Genomic DNA, 20,425 nt, shown 5'->3' on the forward strand with positions numbered 1-20,425 from the left:
CCACTGTAGTAATTCTTGCTAGAATCCCTTTGGAAGGGGGGGGGGGGGAGGGGAGTAGGAGAGGGGAGAAGTGGGGAGGGAGGATGAAAGAGGGAGAGGGTGAGAGAGGGCAGTAGAGGGGAGGAGAGAGAGAGAGAGAGAGATTATGATTATAGTTAGGCTCACATTTTAATCGTACTAAACTATAGAAATTAACCTGTTCGTCATCTCAACTAGCTATAACTCGCACCCCCACCATGCATAGTTATCTGATCAATAACTTGACTGCAGATGTTACAGTGACATTATCAATGATGTCATCAAAGATGTCACTAGTGCTGTTGTTTGTGGGGTAATTAACGGTGCATGGTGATGGTGCAAGTTGTAGTTAACCTAGGGCGCAAGTTATAGTTATTTGAGATAACTCTAACAGGTGGATTTCTATGGTTTGGTACGGTTATTCATTTTATGTTATAAATGCAATAAGCGAATGTTTCCTTGTCTTCTAAGAGTGGACATAGTGCACTTATTGATGTGTTATTGAGTGCCTAATCCCTTCAATGAATCAAAGGGGCTTTCGTTTAGAAGACGTCTGTTGGCAGTGCCAATGCTAGTTTTCTCAAGTCAGCTGAGCCAGAAGTAGCATTAACCTAAAATCGCATCTTCTGCCTTCCCTTACTCTGCTGCCTTGCCTGACAAACGGACATATTTTGGAGAGGTGCAACACCTCAATTAACACAATATAATAATTAACAAAACAGGACATAGAGACCCTTTAGAGTTGGCTCCCCAGGTTACCTCGGGGAGGCTTAGTTGATCGCCAGCTTTACTTCGGAGACGATCTGTCACTGTTTAAAATAATTGTTCACTTAAGAATGGATTAGGGCAGGATATAGTCCAACCTCCACCCCTATTCAGGTGCCCGGGTGTTTCCCTGCCAGTCACTAAGGCTTCCTGAGCATTGCCCTCCCTGCTGGCTGCTGTAGCATCCCCTGTAGACTTGTGTTCCCTGCAAGGATGCTGCCACCAGGCGCAGTATCATGTGTCCCCCCCCCCCCCCCCCCCCCCCCCCCCCCCCCTTGCAGGCTCCTGCGGCGCTCCCGTCCCTCCATGGTCCTGCGGCGCTCCCATCCCTCCATGGTCCTGCGGCGCTCCCGTCCCTCCATGGTCCTGCGGCGCTCCCGTCCACCGAGGTCTGTGGCGCTCCCATCCCTCCATGGTCCTGCGGCGCTCCCATCCCTCCATGGTCCTGCAACGCTGCTGAACTAAAGACAGTAGAAAGGGGAATGAATGTAAAATCAGCTGAAGTCATAAAGTGGAAAAGGCAAATGTGAAGATCTTTAAATCCAAAGGCGTCTGTGAGGTGGTGGGGATAGACGGGGAGCGCGTAGCACTGGAAAGGAGTCTGAGCAGCACGCCCATTGAAATCTATTCTCGGTGAAGAACGTGGGTCTCCTCACATAAGGGGCTAACCTGATGTGTTCATCCACTGGGTGTGCATCAGTTCTTGAAGTCAGACAAGGCTGAAGCCGGAGGGTGGTACTTAAACAATGGCAATGCTCCTGTCATGAGAGGCAGATGGGAGCTGGTAGTGGCCGCTGGTAGTGGGTTCCTCGATACTAGGGGTTCTGGTGGCTCGGGCATCCCGGACCAGTGAAGCAGTGACGCCGGCTCTCAGCAGTGACTCTTGGGCTGTAAGAGGCCAAGGCAGCCAGGGCTGCAGGTCCGAGTAGCGCCAGCACCGGCCCATTACAGAAGGCTCTGCAGTGCTTACCTCCTCTCGGGGTACTGCTGCTTCGGTTGAGGTATGCATCAAGGTAATGTCCCAGGTTACAGCAAGGGTACTACACAATGTATAAGTCCTCCTTATGTGTTTCAAAGAGGTTTAAGCCAATCCGTATGTTCACCTATGCGCTAGAGTTCTTCACCAGTTAATATCAGCTTGCCAGAAGCACTCCTCCCCAGGAAGCGCCTCGCCAGACCCCTCCTGCCTCATGTATGTAATACGCAGACATGAACCTCCACTCCCATTTCAAGGTACTGAAGGTTTTAACACTGCTGCTTTTCCATCAGCAAAGAGACTCTGCATGGACTATCCGTGGGATGCCGCTGCCTTATGTGCCAGCGTGATTGTGAAATCTGAAGCCAACCCCCCCTCGCCCTCAGTCTTGCCAGGCCCGAGCATGAGGACCACCGTTCAGCCTCGGCCAAGGGGTGCACTGACAGTGCACATTCTATGGCATGTCCCACGTGGAGTAAACACCCATTAAAATACAGGTGTGAGGCACAAGACAAATTGCTCAGTACTCGGTTAGCACAACAAAGACCACTTTATTAAAGAACAAGCATTGGCAATGCAACGAGTCTCGCGTTTGCTCGAGTTAGAGCTGTTAACGCTGTAAATTGCAAATTGAGAAGTAAAACAGTTGACATAAGTGAGCTGATTCAAAGCGCCATGGCCGCCGTGAAGGCGAAGGAGGGACACACAAGGAAAAAAATAAGTTTGCTTGGAGTCAAACATAGCGGCAAACGTGCAATTATCCATGTAACAGGGTCGATGTCCAAGGCGGTAACCGAACCGCCCCAAGGAGGGACAAACATAAAGCATATACCAATGATAACAAAGGATTTCTGAAAGGTAAGCCCACAAACGAGTGATCATGACGGGTGTGGTTAAAAGCCCACAGATGGATTACAACAGGTCAGAGGGCTTGCGCGCCTGACCTAAAAAACTGACCCACACAGTGCTAAGGCTACGATGGCGAACGAAGAGCAAAGTATCGCTTGGCAACGAATTCCTACGTATCCAAAAAAGCTTCAGGTATATGAATGGGTCGTAACCACAAAAACTGTCCCTTCCGGTGCTCGATGGGCTGATCCAGACCTGTCCCTGAAAAGGTCGTCGCCTTCAGAGCCTAGTTCATTAATTCAGGTGCCTGTGCCTGTCCTTACAGGAGGATGACGAGCGTGTTCCGGGGGTACATCTTTTCCTGGTTAAACCTGTCTGAGGGTTAGATGGCTGGAACTGGCTATGGATTTTATTGGAAAATAGTAGAATTGTTTGGCATGTTTCTGCAAAAGAGGTACTCTGCTTTTTCATGCATTCACTATCTCCAAATATTACGAAGGTGTGTTTTTTTTTTTTTTTTTTTTTTTTTTTTTAAACATAATGCCATATTTTTTGTCTCTTTCAGCAAATACCGTCCTGTCCAGTATTGTGGATTACCCGAACCTAATCTGCCAGTGGGTCGTGTGTGGATCCCTTCTGCGTAGAGCGTGAAGGTAATGTGAGCCTTTTCTCTGTAACTTATTAGGTGTTTAGGGCCCATTTACTTCTAATGTCTACTGTTCCTCTTCACGGCTGACAGCACCTGCTCTTCAGGGCAGAGAGAAGAGTTTGCTTGATTACATTCCTGTTGAGATATTTGTTGTCCTTTGAACTCCTGCAGATCAAGGCATGAGAACAGGGGTTTGAAGAGTCTAAGATTGTCCTCGGGCAGCGATGTTATGGTGAAATATTGACTTGGGTGTCTGTGCCAGCCTTTTCTGCCATTTGTATTTCCCAAGCAAGGCTGAGCGCAGCTGCCACAGACCCACCATCTGCTTAGCGCGTGTCACTGCAACAGTAGACCGTGTCCCAGGGCACGGCTGCTCTATTGTACTCTTAGCAGCAACTCATACATTGTGCACACACACAAGTGGGCAGTCAGCGAGGTCTTTTCATTGGTTTAGGGCACAATACTCTTTATGGCTCAATGAAGTTGGTTTCTTCTGTTTTTTCTAAGCATGGACGTTGCTTGCTTCCTTGCTGTACACCCTCTTTTGGCCTTTAAATTCGTGCGCACCCATCATTGCTTTATGGAAACGCTGTTCGTATTGTATTTATTTATTTTTGTCTTTGCTAGTCAACATGTGTAGCTATTAAAGGCCCAGTGGGTGCAGTGGCACCAAGACCCAGCCGTGTGAGGGGCCCTCGCACCACATTTATGGTAGCCTTTTACTGCCTGACCATGGGCCTCGGGTACCTTTGCCATGCAGGGTGCGAGTTGGTGAGAGTTGGAAACTGGGAAGCCGCCATCTTGTCACTCCGTCTGCCTGGAGCATCGACAATCTGTCACTTCTGAGAGGCATTAAACGGGACAAGCGGCCTGTGATTGCTGCAGACTGCGGGTGATAAAAGATAATGCGGCGTGACCGCAGAGGGCCGAGGGCTGGCCCAGGGTGACGAGCGGCCATCTGGCGGCCCTGGGTGAGGGGGCGAGGGAGGGCGCGCTTTGTTCTGATGGTGCATCACACAAACGCGAGGGACCCCGAGCCAGTACCAGTAGATGGAAGTCATGCCTCCTGTGGAGAGGCTATTAGCCAGCAGGAACCCCGCTTTCAGAAGGCTTCATTAAACGCGTAATCGTTAGTTAATGAGCCAGCATTATTTAATTCTATTTGTGTTTATACATTCAAACTACTGGAACATAGCTCCAAATCAGCCACCCTCGCCCTTTACAAACACAGTAGGCGTGTTATCTTCTTACGCATTGGTAAAGCCAATAGGTCTTGTTTTATTGTGCCAATGCATATGTTTATTTGTTTAGAACCTACCAGATTGGTTTTCCAGTGCTGGGAGCAAAAAGTACCCACAAGGGATGCCTTTGTATGTAATGTGCCTATAGGAGATAGAGAACTAAATGTAGAAAACAGTGTGTTGATTGAGTGTACGTTTTAGGTGTAAAATAGTACCTCATGCATTCCACTAGAATACTTCCTGGAAGGTGTATTGATACACCAAATAGCCAATAACGTGAGGTCAGATTAGTACTACTCTGGGTGGAGTCAAATCCCACACTAGGTATATTTTAAAGATTTGATAACGGTAGGTTTTGCTGCCAACTGCACTGTCAAACCAGACCTAAAAATGGAACAGTGATTTATACACGTCAGGTCATCAAAATACAAGAGGGAATGGAACTCACACTTTAACTGAAAATTGTATATTTTATTTGGTCAAGAGCTTCGGGTAATAACTTGTTTTCTAAAGGGGTTTACTGGAGCACCGTACTGAAAATGCGTAGACCCCCAGTTTTTCCAAGCCCACGTTAGTACATGTTTTACATTACCTGACACTGTTGGAAAAGCGGCCTGCCACCAAATAGCATCACCGTATAATATAAGCTACACCTGTGTGTGTATTAATGCCAGAAGTAGAATGTTATCATGGGGTGACAAACAACTGTGGCCATTTGAAGCAGCTGAGATGTTTTTTTTTCTTTTTTTTTTTTTTCTCTCATTCAGGCTGTGCTCGGAATTGGCCTGCGGTGTTTTCCCAGTGCCATTGACAAGGACAGCTATGTATCCAAACAAAATAGGTAGCGTTACTAGAAGAGCTAGTTAAGCAGCACTGAGAATGCATTGATTCTTCTTCCAATATCTCATGGCATGGGCGTCTCTGGTCTTGTAGATAACACTGTGCCTTGGCGCGGGGTACAGCTGTGTCCTAGTAATGGTGGGGCTACTGCAGCAAGGTCATGATTGGGGGGCAGCGTCATTAAGTTGTATTCTGGTGGCAGACTCCTCACCGATAGATCCCTTCCCGCCCCAGCGGGTGCTTCCGGGTGATCATGAAGTGGGCTGGAAGTCTGTCATGTTCTGACCCACTGAGTGAAGAGCGGTGTGATCTAGAAAATACCCCTCCTAAAGGTAACTTCTGTTTCCTTCTGCGAAGACTGCTATATGTGAGCACTGCTCACTGGAATGTAGTTCTATAGTAGCCACGGTGTTCCTGGTGGTTGGGTGGGAGTGCGCTATTTATCCCTTCTTCTTCTGAACAAGGCCATTGCTTGACTATTTAAATCTTGATTCAGTCCTATTCTCCTGGGTGTGGGCCGTGAGGGTTAGACTTTCCTTTAGAGGGCACATGGTTCACACCCTGACAGTGACCTTTATGGTCCATATGATGGGAGCAGGGTCTTGGACAGTTGCCCAAGATTGCCTCTCCAAAAATGGTTGCTCTGGGCAGTTGCCTGGCGCGTGAACGTTATGATGCAGGTGTGGTAATCAGTGCTGCCAGGCGGCTTCATCTGCTGCCATCTTTGAATATTATGCAGTGTTGTGGAGAAGTGGTAGTGCTAATCTTTTAAATTAAATTGTTGATTTATGCATGTACATCTCAATTTACGTTTTTTAAAGAAATATGTCCCTGTGTATGCCCGCATATGAGAATTGGATGTGTATTCATCAAGCAGGGAGGAAGAACAAAAATCGCGAACTCCCCATCAAATGCTGTGCACACAAAGGCCTTTCCAGATCACAAGTAGCACATTCAAGCTGTTCTCTGGCAGTGCAGTTGTACTGGAGATTTCATGCTGAAGGCTGGTGTCAGTCTTTCATCTTCAGGCTGAGAAGAGTCACATGACCGGTCCCTGTCCAGTATGATCTCCTGAATGTAGTAATAACCTTGAACATTTGCAATTGTGAGGCTTATGAAGGCTTTCTGGATGCATACAGTGCAAAAATTGGAGAGCTGGGCATGGTGCATTTTCAAATGTCCAAAAAAGGCCATTTGAGATGTTTTTCAGATCTCCTGCTAGAGTGATCTTATTTTGGAAGGAGTGTTTATCAGGATATCTCTGTTGATGTGCATTTATCAAGGTGTTCAACGTTAGTGGTCATTTTGAATATGTGCTGGTTATTAAGAGCACTCATTGAGGCCGAGAGCAGCTTAATGACAGCGTTTTGGCATAGCTGCATTTGGACACTTGATTTGTCAATGTTTTCAACTGCTGGCATTGCAGCGTGTTGCATACTACATTATGTACATAATGGACCACGGATAGCGTTCTGCAGCTGTGTGAATTAAAAAATTGCCAGTTCTCGAAGAATAGCAAACTGATTTAACATCCAAGAATGCAGGTGCGCGTTGGCATAGATCCTTGATCTGCAGCGCCATGTAAAGTCTCTATTTCTGTTGTTTCTACTTTCATCCAACTGTTTGTGCTGGCCGTCCTCGCACTAAGCGAACGCCAGCCAAATGCCATGCATCGGACGGTAACCATGAAAGGAGAGCAGGAGATCCATGCTGTGGCTTGTAGGTCCTATTTAAAGATCTTGATACTCTTCCCTCGCCCCCCCCCCCCACTCATTTTAACTGCATTGCTGTTACTGACAATGGTAGTTGTATAACAAGAACTGTCATACAAGAAAAGAACCTTTCATTTGTTCTCACATGTAATTCTAGTTTTTCTTTTGGCCTCCGAGGTTAAAACTGCATTCCACAAATACAAATCCATTACTAATAAATGGGCATTGATCAGTATGATTGCTGTAGAACCGCTCCTCTCCCGCTTTAGCTACTTTTTTTGGGGTCGAGGAGCTGTTGTCTACAATCCATGTTACATGGGTAGGCTTTGGATCTTTCCCCTGCCCACAGTTGGATAGCTTGCTCGCCTCCATTCCCTGCTCATTATTTGATGGCTTTCCTCTCTACTCTTCTGCTGTCCTGCTCCTTGGAGCATTGCTTTATGTCTCTGAATGGATGAGCTGTATCCTTCCGCTGCTGACGTGAAGATGCTATATGTGTCTCAGAATTCCATGGAAGTGCATCATTTATCCCTCTCTGCCCCACCAAATGGCTTTAATTCTATTTTTATTTTTGCAAGGGCCCTACAGCTGCACACTGCTATTGTGCCTCCTGACCCCAGCCCTGGCTATTTTCCTCCCATTCTACTCGTGTCCCTTCCATCCACATTTGTTGCTTCATGGCATCTACTCTCTGTTCCCACCACAAGCTCTATGCTCTTCTACTTTTTTTTTTTTTTTTTTGAGTTTGGCACCCTTAAACTATTACCAAAATAGCCCCTTTCCCCATTTGTGCGATAACTTTACTTTTTAAACCTAAAATGGCTGTCCGTCATGTTGGAAAAGGAAACTAATAAAGTTTTTTAAAAAATCATTCCGAGATGGATGGCCATGCATGCTTGCATATGGAGTAGCAGCCTTTGTCTTTTTTTTTTTTTTTCTTTTTTTTACTTTTATTTAAATGTATTTTTAACTTTTTTTTTTTTTTTTTTTTTTTTATTGTCTTACTTTTGAAGAAACCATTTCAAGGTGACAGTCCTTGCAGCTGCACGAACAGCTATCTTGGCTAAAAACTCTGCGATGGCAACCTTCTACCAAAACTTCACCAAATCTCTCGGAAATGTTCTAATAGCTCATAGTGCTACATCACCTCCCAGCTGTAGATGCATTAATAGGAATGTTTGTCTCAGTCTGCTAGCAGTCCAGCAAAGCAAGTCACTTAGAGCACGTTGTCACAGAACTGGGCACCATAGTTTCATAAACATCCACCACATCAGCAGTATAGAAACATATACAGCATTCATCGCTCGCCATATCCAACAAAAGACTTAACTTGTAACCCAAGCAAAGCAAGATGTCTCAGACTGTCCAGTTATTTTGCAAAGGTGACAGTTAAATTGGTGTACAACACCAGATGAGCCATTGGCGATCGCAACAAGCACAGCTGTTTGATGTGCGGCATACTGGCTTCTGCACGCTGACCGGAGACTGCTGGGTTTGTACAGTAACTTTACTGCTGATAGCTTGTTGGAGTAATTTTAATCTGAAGCCTGTGTTTTAAGTAAATACATACACTCAATAGATGACACTCCTGTGCACTTGATACTATAAAGCTAGTTATGAGTTCCACTGGCATCACTTACAGAAACACTGCAAATACCAACCGAAAGTGACAGAGAAATCCAGAATCTACACATTGAATGAAATGATTGATCTTAAAGGTGGTTTTTTCCTACATAACAAACGTATTGGCACTGAGCAGGCAGCGACAGGCGGGTGAGACCAAGTGGCAGTTTCCTGTTCTTGGTGAGTATGTTATTCCTACCTGGATTGTGAAAAGCTACTGGACCATTAACAAAGATGCTGGTCTCATCTTGGGACTCTATGCTATGAAAGCAGCTTTAAAGTGTCATGCATGTCTTCGCACCTTGCTGCAGGTAGTGTTAAAACTCTACTAAGCAGCAGCACTGCTGTATTGGCTGAGCAGTGGAAGTGACTGAAGTATGTTATGTTGGTAATTATACATAATGCATCCTGCAATAGGTATGGCGTTGCACTGCTTTCGGCCGTCCGGTGACTTGCATTGCATTATAGGTGTATGATTGTGGGGTACTGTGGTACCCAACTATATTGGGTGTCTGTGCTATGGTGAATGTACTCTTCTAGGACAGTGGGTCTTAACCTTTTAACTTCTATTGACTCTCACTTAAACAGCACTGGAACTCGGATTCCAATACTGATTCAGTGGAGGTTCCCAAGGACCCACACCGAGCCACAAAAGGAAGCTGGGAACCCCAGCCTAAGATTTGAAACTTAATAGAAAACACAAAAAAAAAAAAAAATGCATTCATCAAACAAAGGATGAAATAGTTCATTTAATTCACAAATATAAAAAAAATGGTCATTTTAATTTTAATGGGAAGGTGAGAGTTTTTCTTAGTTCAATTGAGGCCACTTGAGCGCCCATACTATATTCTGTGTGATGCCCTTGCACTGCTCCCACGAATCTATCTGAGGATACTAAACTTTTAAGCTCTATTTCAGATTCCTTCAACTTTACAGAACACTTTTACATTTTCAGCTTTACATTTAGTTTTTTTTATGTGCACTTTATTAATCTGTTAATATTTAATTTTCCAAGTAGTCGCAGAACCCTTGGGTAGGCTTTGGGTACCCCAATGGTTCCCTGGCCACAAATTAAGAACCACTGCTATAGGTGATTAAGTAATGTAAGTGATAGTGTGTGTTATGTCATGTTGGGAATATTGTTGTGAATACATCAATGTTAAACCGTGGAGCATATTTGGGCTGATTTTTTTTTTTTTTTTTTTTTTTTTTTAACAGAAATCTCCATGTCTCTTAAGTCTGACCACAACATAACATTGCATATGATGAAGTGATGACACTTGTGTAGGCAATGAGTATTCATTACTAAAGTATCTTTTTGCAGGGTTGGGCAGAACAAGAAGACTAGCACAGACTTTAAATGGGCCATTAGCCACAACTATCCTCCTACCCTCATCCATAATAACCCCGTCCCTTAAATTGCCAGGAGTTCTCCATGGTATTTTTTTAATCCCTCAAGGGTCCGAAATCTACTCCCAGGCATTAAAGAAAACTGCAGGTAGTGGATTTACCCTTTTTATGGTGGATCTTTATCGATCGGGCCCTGCACTGTGCACAGTAACAGGAGGCGAGCATCACTCGAGCTTGTCGGCTCACTTATACCAAGATCCTTTTTCTGTCACTTCAGAAGATGGTTTGTGAGATCATGTCTTGATGACGGGCAGAGATACCAGCACACTGCACCAATATTGAACAAATCCGACTGACGAATTCAACCCGGATTATATTTCATATGTATTGCCATGAAGTAGAATACTAAGAGAGGTTCCTTACAGCAATACATTTACAAGACATTTTGCATACCTCTCAAAACCCCGCATTAGTGAGGCCCTGACGCCAGAGGCCTCTGTTATGGGCAGGAGTGGTCTTTGGGCTCAAAACCAAAGGATTGTTCTGTGTTTCGTCTTTCACACTACAGCTGAGATCCCTGTGCCAGCAGCCACGTTCAAAGCCTAGGTGACAGTCACCCATACTCCCTCACAAAGACCGGAAATAGGGCACTGACGTCCAGGACAGGCAGGGCTGGGAGGGGAGGAAGGCTGCGTGCAGGGTTGTCTCATCTGTGGTGGTGCTTAACAGGATGTTCAAAAGATGGTGGTTGCACTCTGAAAGCCTAAAGGAATGTATGACGGGTACTAAGCAAGTCGGCATGATGCAGAAGCTGCGTTTATTTCTAAATCGTGACGACCTGTTATTGAAATAAGTTTTGTTTGGGGGGAATGCCAGACCACAGATCTCCGCTTCCATGTTGTCCCACGAGTTGGGTGCCATCACACCCTGATATTCCCACTGATTGGTTAATCTCGGGATTCCTGCTCACTAATTCTAAACATACTTCTAGAAGTGGTATTCCACACTTAAGTGGTGCGTTTTGAAGCTCTATTATAAATGCGTGCAGTTGATCGAAAGGCCAGAACAGACAGTTCCCACAGCCTTCGCATCCGCACAGACCAGGGTCCAATTACTTTAAGCCTGGCCTGTGGTGCGTATCATTTCCTACGCATTCCTCGGCGTGGACAGGGCTTATTACAAATAAAAATAACCCCCAGTATCAGCCAGGCTGGGAAGGAGCTGGAGGTTACAGAAAAGGCACCTATGCTTTGAAGAGCGAGCTAATGGCTAGCTTTATGAATAGCTAAACGGGAAGTGCGTGTTGTAATTTGAGGTAATTTTGGAAACCGTCTGATTACGATGGACGGAACAAACATCCGTTTCACAAGCCGCCTGTTGCACTTTGTTGTTTGGACTCTTTATCTTCCTTTGAAAACAGTAAAACACAGGAAAGTTCATTGGAAACCCCCGTCCTATTAACAGTAGCGTTGGATATGAGCGAGTGGCCGCGGTCGGAGCCCAGCACCAGGCGGCGGCGGGGGGGGGGGGAAAGAGAGCCCATGCGCCCCAAAGCTCCTGCATCCGGGAGAGCATTGCGGGGGCTCCCACGGTACCAGCAGGGCAGTGACCCACTGCTCAGCGGCCAATCGGAGCCCAGGAGGCGTCTTTCTAGGCGCCCTTGGCCATCCGCGCCGAGGTGAGGACACATCTGACGATGGACGCGGTGTTGTCAAGATGTCTCCCTGGATATGGGAGTTAGACTGTGGCTGATGCCGACCCTCGGAACGATATCTCGGACAGACGTGGATTCTGGCAGAAGGGCACTTCACTTCACTGGAACAACGCCGTGTCCTGATCTGTGCAACCAAGTGGGTGCCCAGCCATACATCAATACCTCCTTTTAGGTATTTTATGGCAAATCCAGGGCCGCAGGTGTGGAATGCGGAAGTAAATGTTCCACTTCCCCATCTATAAATGCTTCCGGTATGTTGGTGGGGTCTGTTTACTCCTGCACGCCGGGGTATTTTGACAGCGCCGCAGTCCCTGCTGGGTCTGTGGGAAGCGCGCCTTATGGCTGCAGGTTTGACAAATCCCGCGGAGTCCGAAGCCGCCTCTGAGGCCACTGCCCCCGGCACAGCCTGTGCGCCAACACGCAGCACCACAGCTGGCCAAACAGTGAAATGTCGGCTATTTATCGGGCAGCTTGTTAAGAAGTTGGGTAAATATCAAGAGGCCTGTGCTGTTTGTCAGCTTAATGAAGAGAAGAAAACGTTAGTGATCAAGCCGCCAGCTTAACAGCAGAATTTCGTGTCAGCCAGTTGGTTAGCTTCCCCCACACAGGGACTGGTCCTCACCTGTATCCCTTGTGGGGGTGGTACACCTGCTTCCTCTGTTCCTTGCCCCCATGTTGTAGGGTTCCGCCCCCTCTCCAAACACCAATCAGCCAAGGGGTGTACTGGGGCGGCCCAGGGCATGAGCCCTGTGACCACCCCAGTGATCTGGGCTCCCTACCCCCAATCAGGTGTGTCCATCCGCACGTTGGTCCAGGACTTCAGGATCCTATCTCTGTTGTTATACCGGGGTCCCACCATTGGGGTCCCCTCTGTTGCTTATGGTTACTTTATTCTCTCTTTTTCCGCCTAATACTAAGGAGAGGATGGGTGGGTCAAAAACAGGCCTGTCCGTTCAGGCCACCGTGTGAGGAAAAAGAAGGCAGAGCCTTCTGGGGGGGGGGGGGGGGGGGGTGCTTTTATGCCCCCCACTGGCTCCCAGCGGCCCAAACCGGTCCGGCACCGTCGCCGACCAAACATCCTTTATGCGGCACTACTTCTGCTCGCACGCCTCACGAGGCGTGAGACCGGAAGCCGCAGGCCAGCCCGCGCACAACTAGTGCGAGGGCCAGGCCTCCGGCATCCCTGACCCCTGAGGGGCCGCACTCCCCCCATGTTTGGGGGGGGGGTGCTTTTCCAGAAGCACTGGTTTCTGTCGGTCAGATTGGCCTTGCCGGAGTGTTTGGAACAATCTGCTTCTCCAAACAGTCCAAGTTTTACGTTGATGCTGATGGGGAAGGCGCAGCACGGACCAGTTTCCCTGGTACACGTGGCCCCATTTTGTTGGGCCCCGGATCGGCCTGATCTGTGCATCTGGGCCAGTGAGTAGAAGACTTAGTAGAGAAGTGAGAAGCCCAGGCCTGCGGCTAAAACTATCGCCATACGTGGGCACAGGTAGTGCCTTCAACTCTCTAGGCTGGCACACTGGAAAGACACGATTCGTAAACACCCCTGGCAATTGGGTTCCTCGCTTCCTTTTCCTTTCTGCATTTCTGAATAACTCCCAGATGTTTTACATTTCTGCTGGGTGTTTTACCTCACACTTCAGGAAGGTAGATGAGTGGACATGTGTCTAGCTTTGTTTGCCTTTACAGCCCAAGCGTCTGCGCTCTCTCCTTCACGCCTGAATATTACGGTCTTCATCTGGCTTTGAGCGCAAGCCAACACTGCGCTATCCATTTGTAAATACTACTCGAAATAGAAATATTAATAACGTCTTTTCACTATAGGGCTTCATACAGCACTTCAGTTGTCCCTATGGGCTGGAAGTAATAGGTCTTACTAATATCCAGTGTAATGGTACGCAGTTTACCGACTTCGTGAAGATGGAAGCCGGAGCCGGCATTGCCAGGATGATGACTACAAATGTTTGACTCTCTGAGGCACCCTTCTTAAAGTGTCTGTTCTGGGGCGTCCTCAACACGTCACCAGCAGAAATATTTCACCTGATACTGTTCAAAGTCTACATAAGAGGGTCTAATATACTATACAGCAAACATTTCTGGGGCGATTTAACTTGTTAAGAGAGTAGGCAAGTCTAAAAGCCCCCACCTTCATTTCTTGTCTGATAATCACGCGCGCCTGTGTGCGCACGCGCCTCAAGGACAGGGCAGTGTTAACATGCCACATGTGTGATGATGGCATCCGTAGATACATAAAGTGGATTGAATGACGGCTCCTCGGGGCACCTGTCGGGTAATTACTAAGTGTGCCTCTCATCTTTGACATTTACCTCGATCGCCGGCCTAATTGACGCTTAAGGAGACAAAGTTTAACCTCATCAGACCTCACCAGGCAGGGAACCACAGCTGACCCCAAAACGGATGTAATCTTTCGGCACTCACAAGCGCCCCTGCTGAGGATGTGCTCTATGACCCATAGCGCCCCACAGCACAGTAAACCAAACGTGCTTTCAGCTCAGGCACATTGGTTCCTTGTATGTTCAACGCCCCTCTCCCCTTATCCCCTTAATATTCTCCGTTAGCTGACGGATCGACGGCACAAGCATTTTAAAAACCCCCAAAATTAGGATTACTTTTTTTTTTTTTTTTTTTTAGCTTTTCCAGTCAATGGTTGCTCCTTACAGGTCATGATTGCTTTCTATCGGTACACATATTGTTGTCTGCCTTTGAGACTGCCTAGTTAGACGCCAGATGAGTGGGCGTGGTCATGCCGCTGTCGATGTTTGTAAGTGTGTCGAACTCTCGGCGACCTCCTCCTTTGGAATGTGTGATGTATTCCGATAAGTTTACTATTAAAGCTCCGGCGTGAGCAGTCCCAGCGCGGGCACGTGTTTATTCACCTGCGGCCGCCTTTTGGTGCACGGCGGTAGCACAGCTGCAGGGAGTGACCCTCGCCCGTTCTCCCACACGTATTAAATGACACTAATTATTGCACCCTCCTTCCGGTTTCCTTCCTCCTTGCGCGCATCTGCAGCGCAGACAATTAGCCCCTCGCCCCTTGAAGGCTCCGCCTGTGTTGCTGTCGTTTGATCTCTGACCATAGACTCTGCAACCGGATCCTTCCCGCCCTTTCGTTGTTTGGCTTCTCACGCCCACTCTTCTCTTGTGCAGTTCTCTCCTCGTCCTCCCGAGGGGACCTTACTGTAGCTGGTCGCCGCCTCCCGCACCGCGGCCTTGTCACGGCTCCGGTGTTGCATCTGACACACACGGCGGAGGCGGCGGCTCTGTGCCGAGTTGTCCATTTCACCGCAGGGCTTCGGTGCCGCGCGCACCGCGTTTCACCGGCTGCGGGGTGTTTGCCCCTGGCATGGCCAGGGAATCCGAGTTATTTCGCGCAGTTTTAAATAAAAAAAAAAAAAAAACACAACTAGTTGTAATGAAGGTGTACGCCAAATATACTACTTTTATGTAGAACTATGTTTAATTTGCCCGGAAAAAGTATTGCGGAGAGGACTTGGAGTTGGGATATCGCAGATAAAATAAATACTGATGACGCATGTTAATTGTTACATATGACACGTTAATTATTACCCAACTCGGTGGTACTCATTTTATCCACCTCTGAAGGATGGCGGACTGAATGTGGCGCTTGTTATCTCTATAGTGGATGTGTAAGTCCGCTTAGTAGCTCTTTCACCAGCTTCCAGGATGAGAAATCACCCAGCTCTGCAAACGTGCCTCACACAAAGATGTCCTTGTCTCCAGGCACTTTGAGAATGAATGGGGCGTGTGTTCTGTAGCGCTTCCAGATGGCCCCAGCTCACTCCAGAAACTATATTAGATTCGTAACCTTTCCGTTAAAAAATGAAATCGTAGTAGGGATGTATACAGAGGATCCCCTTGGTCCAGGTCAAATCTCAAGGTGATTGCTTATGGCACCATCTGGGTTTTCAGGCCATGCCTCTTGTGAGCATCAGGTCGCTGGAATTATGGAGAGCACCAAACTGTAACAGGGTTTACTAATTTATGCACCATAAGGTAGCAGATCTTGTAATATTATTACCTCATACAAAAAACAAGCGATGGATGGAATGCTGGAAATAATCTCAGCCACTGGTGATTGCTCGGGCAGCATCCCAATCCATATGTTTTTCCCACCATGCCACCTCAGTTTGTACCCACCCATATGCAAAACAGTCTTGACTAGGGTGAAACCAGCCCTAGGATGCTTGTGTTCCGGTCCAGGGAGGACCTGGTCTAACAGTTCGGGCTGACTGTTCCCATGAGGTGCAGGGTCAAGACTGATCTGCGTATGGCTGGGCGCAAACTCTCTGGCATGGAGGACAAAAAAACAATGGATTTTGATGTGGCCTGAGTGATCGCTAGTGGCTTAGATTAATTCAAGCATTCCATCCATCACCTTGTTCTTTGTATAGCACCTCATTATTTTGTCTTTCTTACACGTTAACACTTGCTGGGCAGATGTTTCACCTCATTAGTACCAGCATGAAACGTAAGTGGAAGTTTCCATTTGTATATGGGTGAAATACACTTGTATCGAAACCATCCTCTGGTGGAACTGGGGCGGGCTGCTTTTCAGTATTGTCGAATACAATGCCTGCTTTCCGGGTCTGCCAAGTGCCATTTGGACAGTGGAATGTACCCAGCAGGCCGGCTGGCACGGGCATGTGCCATTAACAACATAAGCTGAAATTTCATATTTAAAAAATGACTTGAAGGGGACGCATTGCCACCCGGGCCTGGATCGTATTTTGCAGTATGCTCTGAATGAAGTCGGATACACCCTCTTGATTCTGGTCGGTTTGCATCGTTATGCTTTTTAAACTTTTCTTTTTCACAATCGTATAAATACGTGCAAGACTATAGGGTCCTCTTGATTTTATTTTAAAAAAAAAATGCAAAAATGTGGTATACGGTATGAAGCAATCAACATAACTATGCCGATTTAAAAAAAAAATCAAATGTACCACAGGTGTGCCGCCACGTTCATGATACAGGAATAGAGATGGAACAAGAATGGGGGGCTTCCACCCCTTCAGGTATGAGGCTTTCTTGATCTCTGGTCGACCCTTCCATACCTTGCAGATAAGCCTTCACTGGAATAGGTCGTTTTGAAATGCAAAGACTAATGACCTAGTAAAAACCACATGTGCCCTGTCAACCATCACACAATATGGCTGGGAATATAAATGAGCGTTCCATTCTCTTAATCTTCAGGACACTTAACCACAAAAACACTCTGGGATCGATTCACAAAACTTCCCGCACAGAGTACCTACCATTTAGGCGCACTAGCCAGAGAAGCCCACTTGCAGAGATTCAGGAGCTGCAGATATTGATGTTTTTAGATGGAATTTGCAGCTCTCCAAAATCTTCTAAGTGCTAAGAATGTCTGTAGTGATGGGAAAACGAGGTCAGTAGGGGAGAACTAGGGATGTGGTGTGGCCCTTTGGAAATGTTGGCAGCACCCACAAAGTTGGACTTCGTAGGTATTCAGACATTTCTAATGCCTTTCTCCACCCTTCTTGCTCACATGTTTTTGCACGAGAAAAAGTTGATGTGAATTGCAACAAAGGTGTGAACGTTTCCCGGACACCCCTCTTTTTCCCTGGGACATAGAGTAAACGATGTTTAAGCTTGTGAAATAGTTTTCCATATGATGAAAAAAACTCAGAGATTTGTAATTGCGCATTTCCTCTCAAATTGAACTTGGAGGTTATCAACATGTGGACAATCTGCATGTGTAGGCGGCATCTGTGAAACGATTATACACTTGGAAATCTCATTTATGTAGTTTCCGTATATGCAACAATGATTCTATCAGATTTGATTAAATAATCGTTCATGTCTCAGTAAAGAGGGAATAAATGTCATTTCCATGTCAATCACTGAAAACGTCTACCCCCATATTTTGTTCCTCACAATTAATGAAACCTGTATTGTTTCAGACACATTAATGGACAGCGAAATTACATATACATATAGGTGCTTTAAAGGACCGATAAGTGCAGCGGCACAGTGCTAGTTGAAGTGAAAAATAGTGGAAACAAAGAAAATATACAGCACAAAGTGCCTGACTTTGGCAGGTAAATATTATTAATTTGGAAGCAAACAATATTATTAATGGATTTTACATTTTATAATGTGCAACATCCAAGCATTTAAACAGTTAGCATCAATGTTTTGTCCCTTGGGTATATGATCTAGGTAAATCGGGTCTTCATCAGGACGCAGAGTAATTGATGCACAGTGAAAAAAGACTGAATCCGTCGTGTGTGCAAATCCTGTGTACATCTGGCGGTCTCAACAGTTTCAATCCGCCAGGGCAGTGTAAGAGTCCCCTTTCCACCAGCCTTTGCTTGGCGGTAGCCCCATCATGCAAAGGCTGGCGGAAATGAGGTGCTGGAGGCCCATGGACACCCCCGTCGCACTTTCGGGCAGTGGAAATCGCAACGGGTGCTGCTGCGCCTGCTGTACCGTCACATTGGTGTTGGCTCGATTACAAGCCGGTGTCCGTGTTAAGGCCCTGTTCACCTCAGGGCCGGCAGTGAATTCCTAATAGGACCAGCGGTGTTCTGACCGCAATGGCAGTCTACCATCGCCCGCCAAACTCCGAATGAGGGCCTTTGTCTCCGAATAGTGCAAAATCTGCAGAAAGGCCACCATTCGGCGCAAACAGTTGCCTATAAACTTTCTGTAACGGTGCCACAAAGCTACCATGGAAGGGGTAAAAAAAAAAAAAAAACAGAAGTTAAAATTGTGTGATACAAATACCAAATCTTTATGTTGCTCCAAAATGAGAAACTTGCCACAAACTCAAAGTTTGCATCACGATAGCATAAGAGATATAGGCCAGTACTATGCCCTACAAAGTTCGAAATACAAACTTGAGTGGTGAGAAATTAAGTGTCAATCTGCATCAGAAAAGTAAACACTGTAGTGGCAGGGGTGCCTACTCTCCAAAATAATAGGATAACAGTCAACTGTTCCCTGCAGTACACTAAAACAATCAAATGGCACTTATTAGGAAAAATATCTTGAAAGGATAAGGGATTCAAACCCACCAGCTTGAAAAAGTGCAAAGCAGATTTAATTCTTCCCTTGCACTGGAGTTTCACCAGCCACAGTGTAGTGAGGCCGCTGAATGGAGCTTATCTATAAACACAATAGAAATAGAAAAAATATTCCAACATCACCTGAAGGAAATCACAAAAACGTGTATATTGCTCAAGTGATATGTACAAAATGCATCACATCATACGAACAGATATCCGACAACAACTAAAATGCAGAAGACATTATTTATCCACTAGCAAAATTCCTCCCCTTGATGTCCCAGTAACTCATATTCATTCAGTCCCAAGTTCAGAGTCCAACAAGTACATTCACTCGCCCTCCTGTAAATTAAAATTTCAGTCCAATATCTCCGCTTTGTAGGTTCTGCTGTACTTTTTCTAAAACTAGACCCTGCACGCCCGCAGGGTACAGCAGCAGTGTTTCTTTGTGTGGCCATATTTGTGGCAAGTTTAAGGGACATAATATAACAAAAATAACATTTGTCCTGTTACAATTGATTTGACTCTTTATTTCATATTTTTTAGTCCCATTTGTAAAATGCTTTGTTTCCATCCATAAATTCCAAGCTTTGCACCTACCACATTTATAATGATCTACCAGTGGTGGGAGATTCCTTCACGAGTGTAGGGTATCCGTTCGGAAACGGGTAATAAGGACCTGACATCACAGGCCCTCACAGCCCTGCCCCTTTTGAATGCTAAGAGTGGTGGGCTGTTAGTGTTGGGTTCATCCTATAGCAAATTCCAATATTTAAAGACAATTTTAAAAGCATTGCTCTTGTGCAGAACGTGGTTGCATGGACCTAGAGGTGTTCGTTGTTTGTACGTGTTTTGGGGTCATGTAAAGAATACCTGGGACAATAACACGCTCCTTTTTCTGCATCTTTTCAACAACCCCTTAGGGGTGTCCTCGTTCAGAGAGCGTTGTGATCACAATAGTCCGACTTAGTGGCACAGTTGCACCCAACTCTCAAAAATTGCCCATAAGCGAGATTACTCTCGAGGTTAAGTGGCTGATGGCTGGAATAACTCACCAATGTGGTACGCTCCATATGTTTCCAAAATATGGTGGTTATATCGTTTGTCCATAGGACTAATCAACATGTCCAAAATATTCAGTTCTGTATTAACTGCAGGAGATTGTAAGCTGTATGTCTGGTGATCTCTCTTACTAACAATGCAAAAAGGAGTTCAGGGTTTTATCTCCCTTCGAAAGCATTAGGACAACATTCGTATATCTTGTGAGGGTCATTTCCGCTGAAATGATGAGCGCGCGGCGTGCCGTGTAGTGCAGTATTAAGACCCGGGGGAAGCCCGAGCGTTTCCTTTCTGATGCGTGTGTCTAGGCCCACTTCCACAGCTGATCCAGAGCATCGTTTAATAAAATGTTAGCACGTGTAATGTAAACACGTTACTTCATCCGCACACTTGGGCTTGGGAAGAGTTCCCGGCGTGCTCCGGGCGCTGCCTCATTTCCGCAGGCGTCCACTGCTGAGTAAGGTGGAAAGAATGTGAGTGAAAGATGCACTTCATAACACCAGCAGAGGCGACCCTGCTGTTAGTGTCTTCTGTCAAATTAAGTTGCTCTTTG

The 20,425-nt window shown here is 46.3% G+C and overlaps 1 protein-coding gene across 2 annotated transcripts in view; it reads left to right on the top strand.

The window, feature by feature from the left end:
* Window positions 1–20,425, top strand: part of LHFPL2 (LHFPL tetraspan subfamily member 2) — a 313,091-nt gene that overhangs the window by 61,339 nt on the left and 231,327 nt on the right. For both annotated transcript variants that reach the window (XM_069223350.1, XM_069223340.1), the window contains exon 2: window positions 3,174–3,261. The gene's annotated coding sequence lies outside the window, so the exon portion shown is untranslated. The remainder of the gene's footprint in view (window positions 1–3,173; window positions 3,262–20,425) is intronic.

The sequence above is a fragment of the Pleurodeles waltl genome, chromosome 1_1 (genome assembly GCF_031143425.1).
Source record: "Pleurodeles waltl isolate 20211129_DDA chromosome 1_1, aPleWal1.hap1.20221129, whole genome shotgun sequence".
Lineage (NCBI taxonomy): Eukaryota > Metazoa > Chordata > Amphibia > Caudata > Salamandridae > Pleurodeles > Pleurodeles waltl.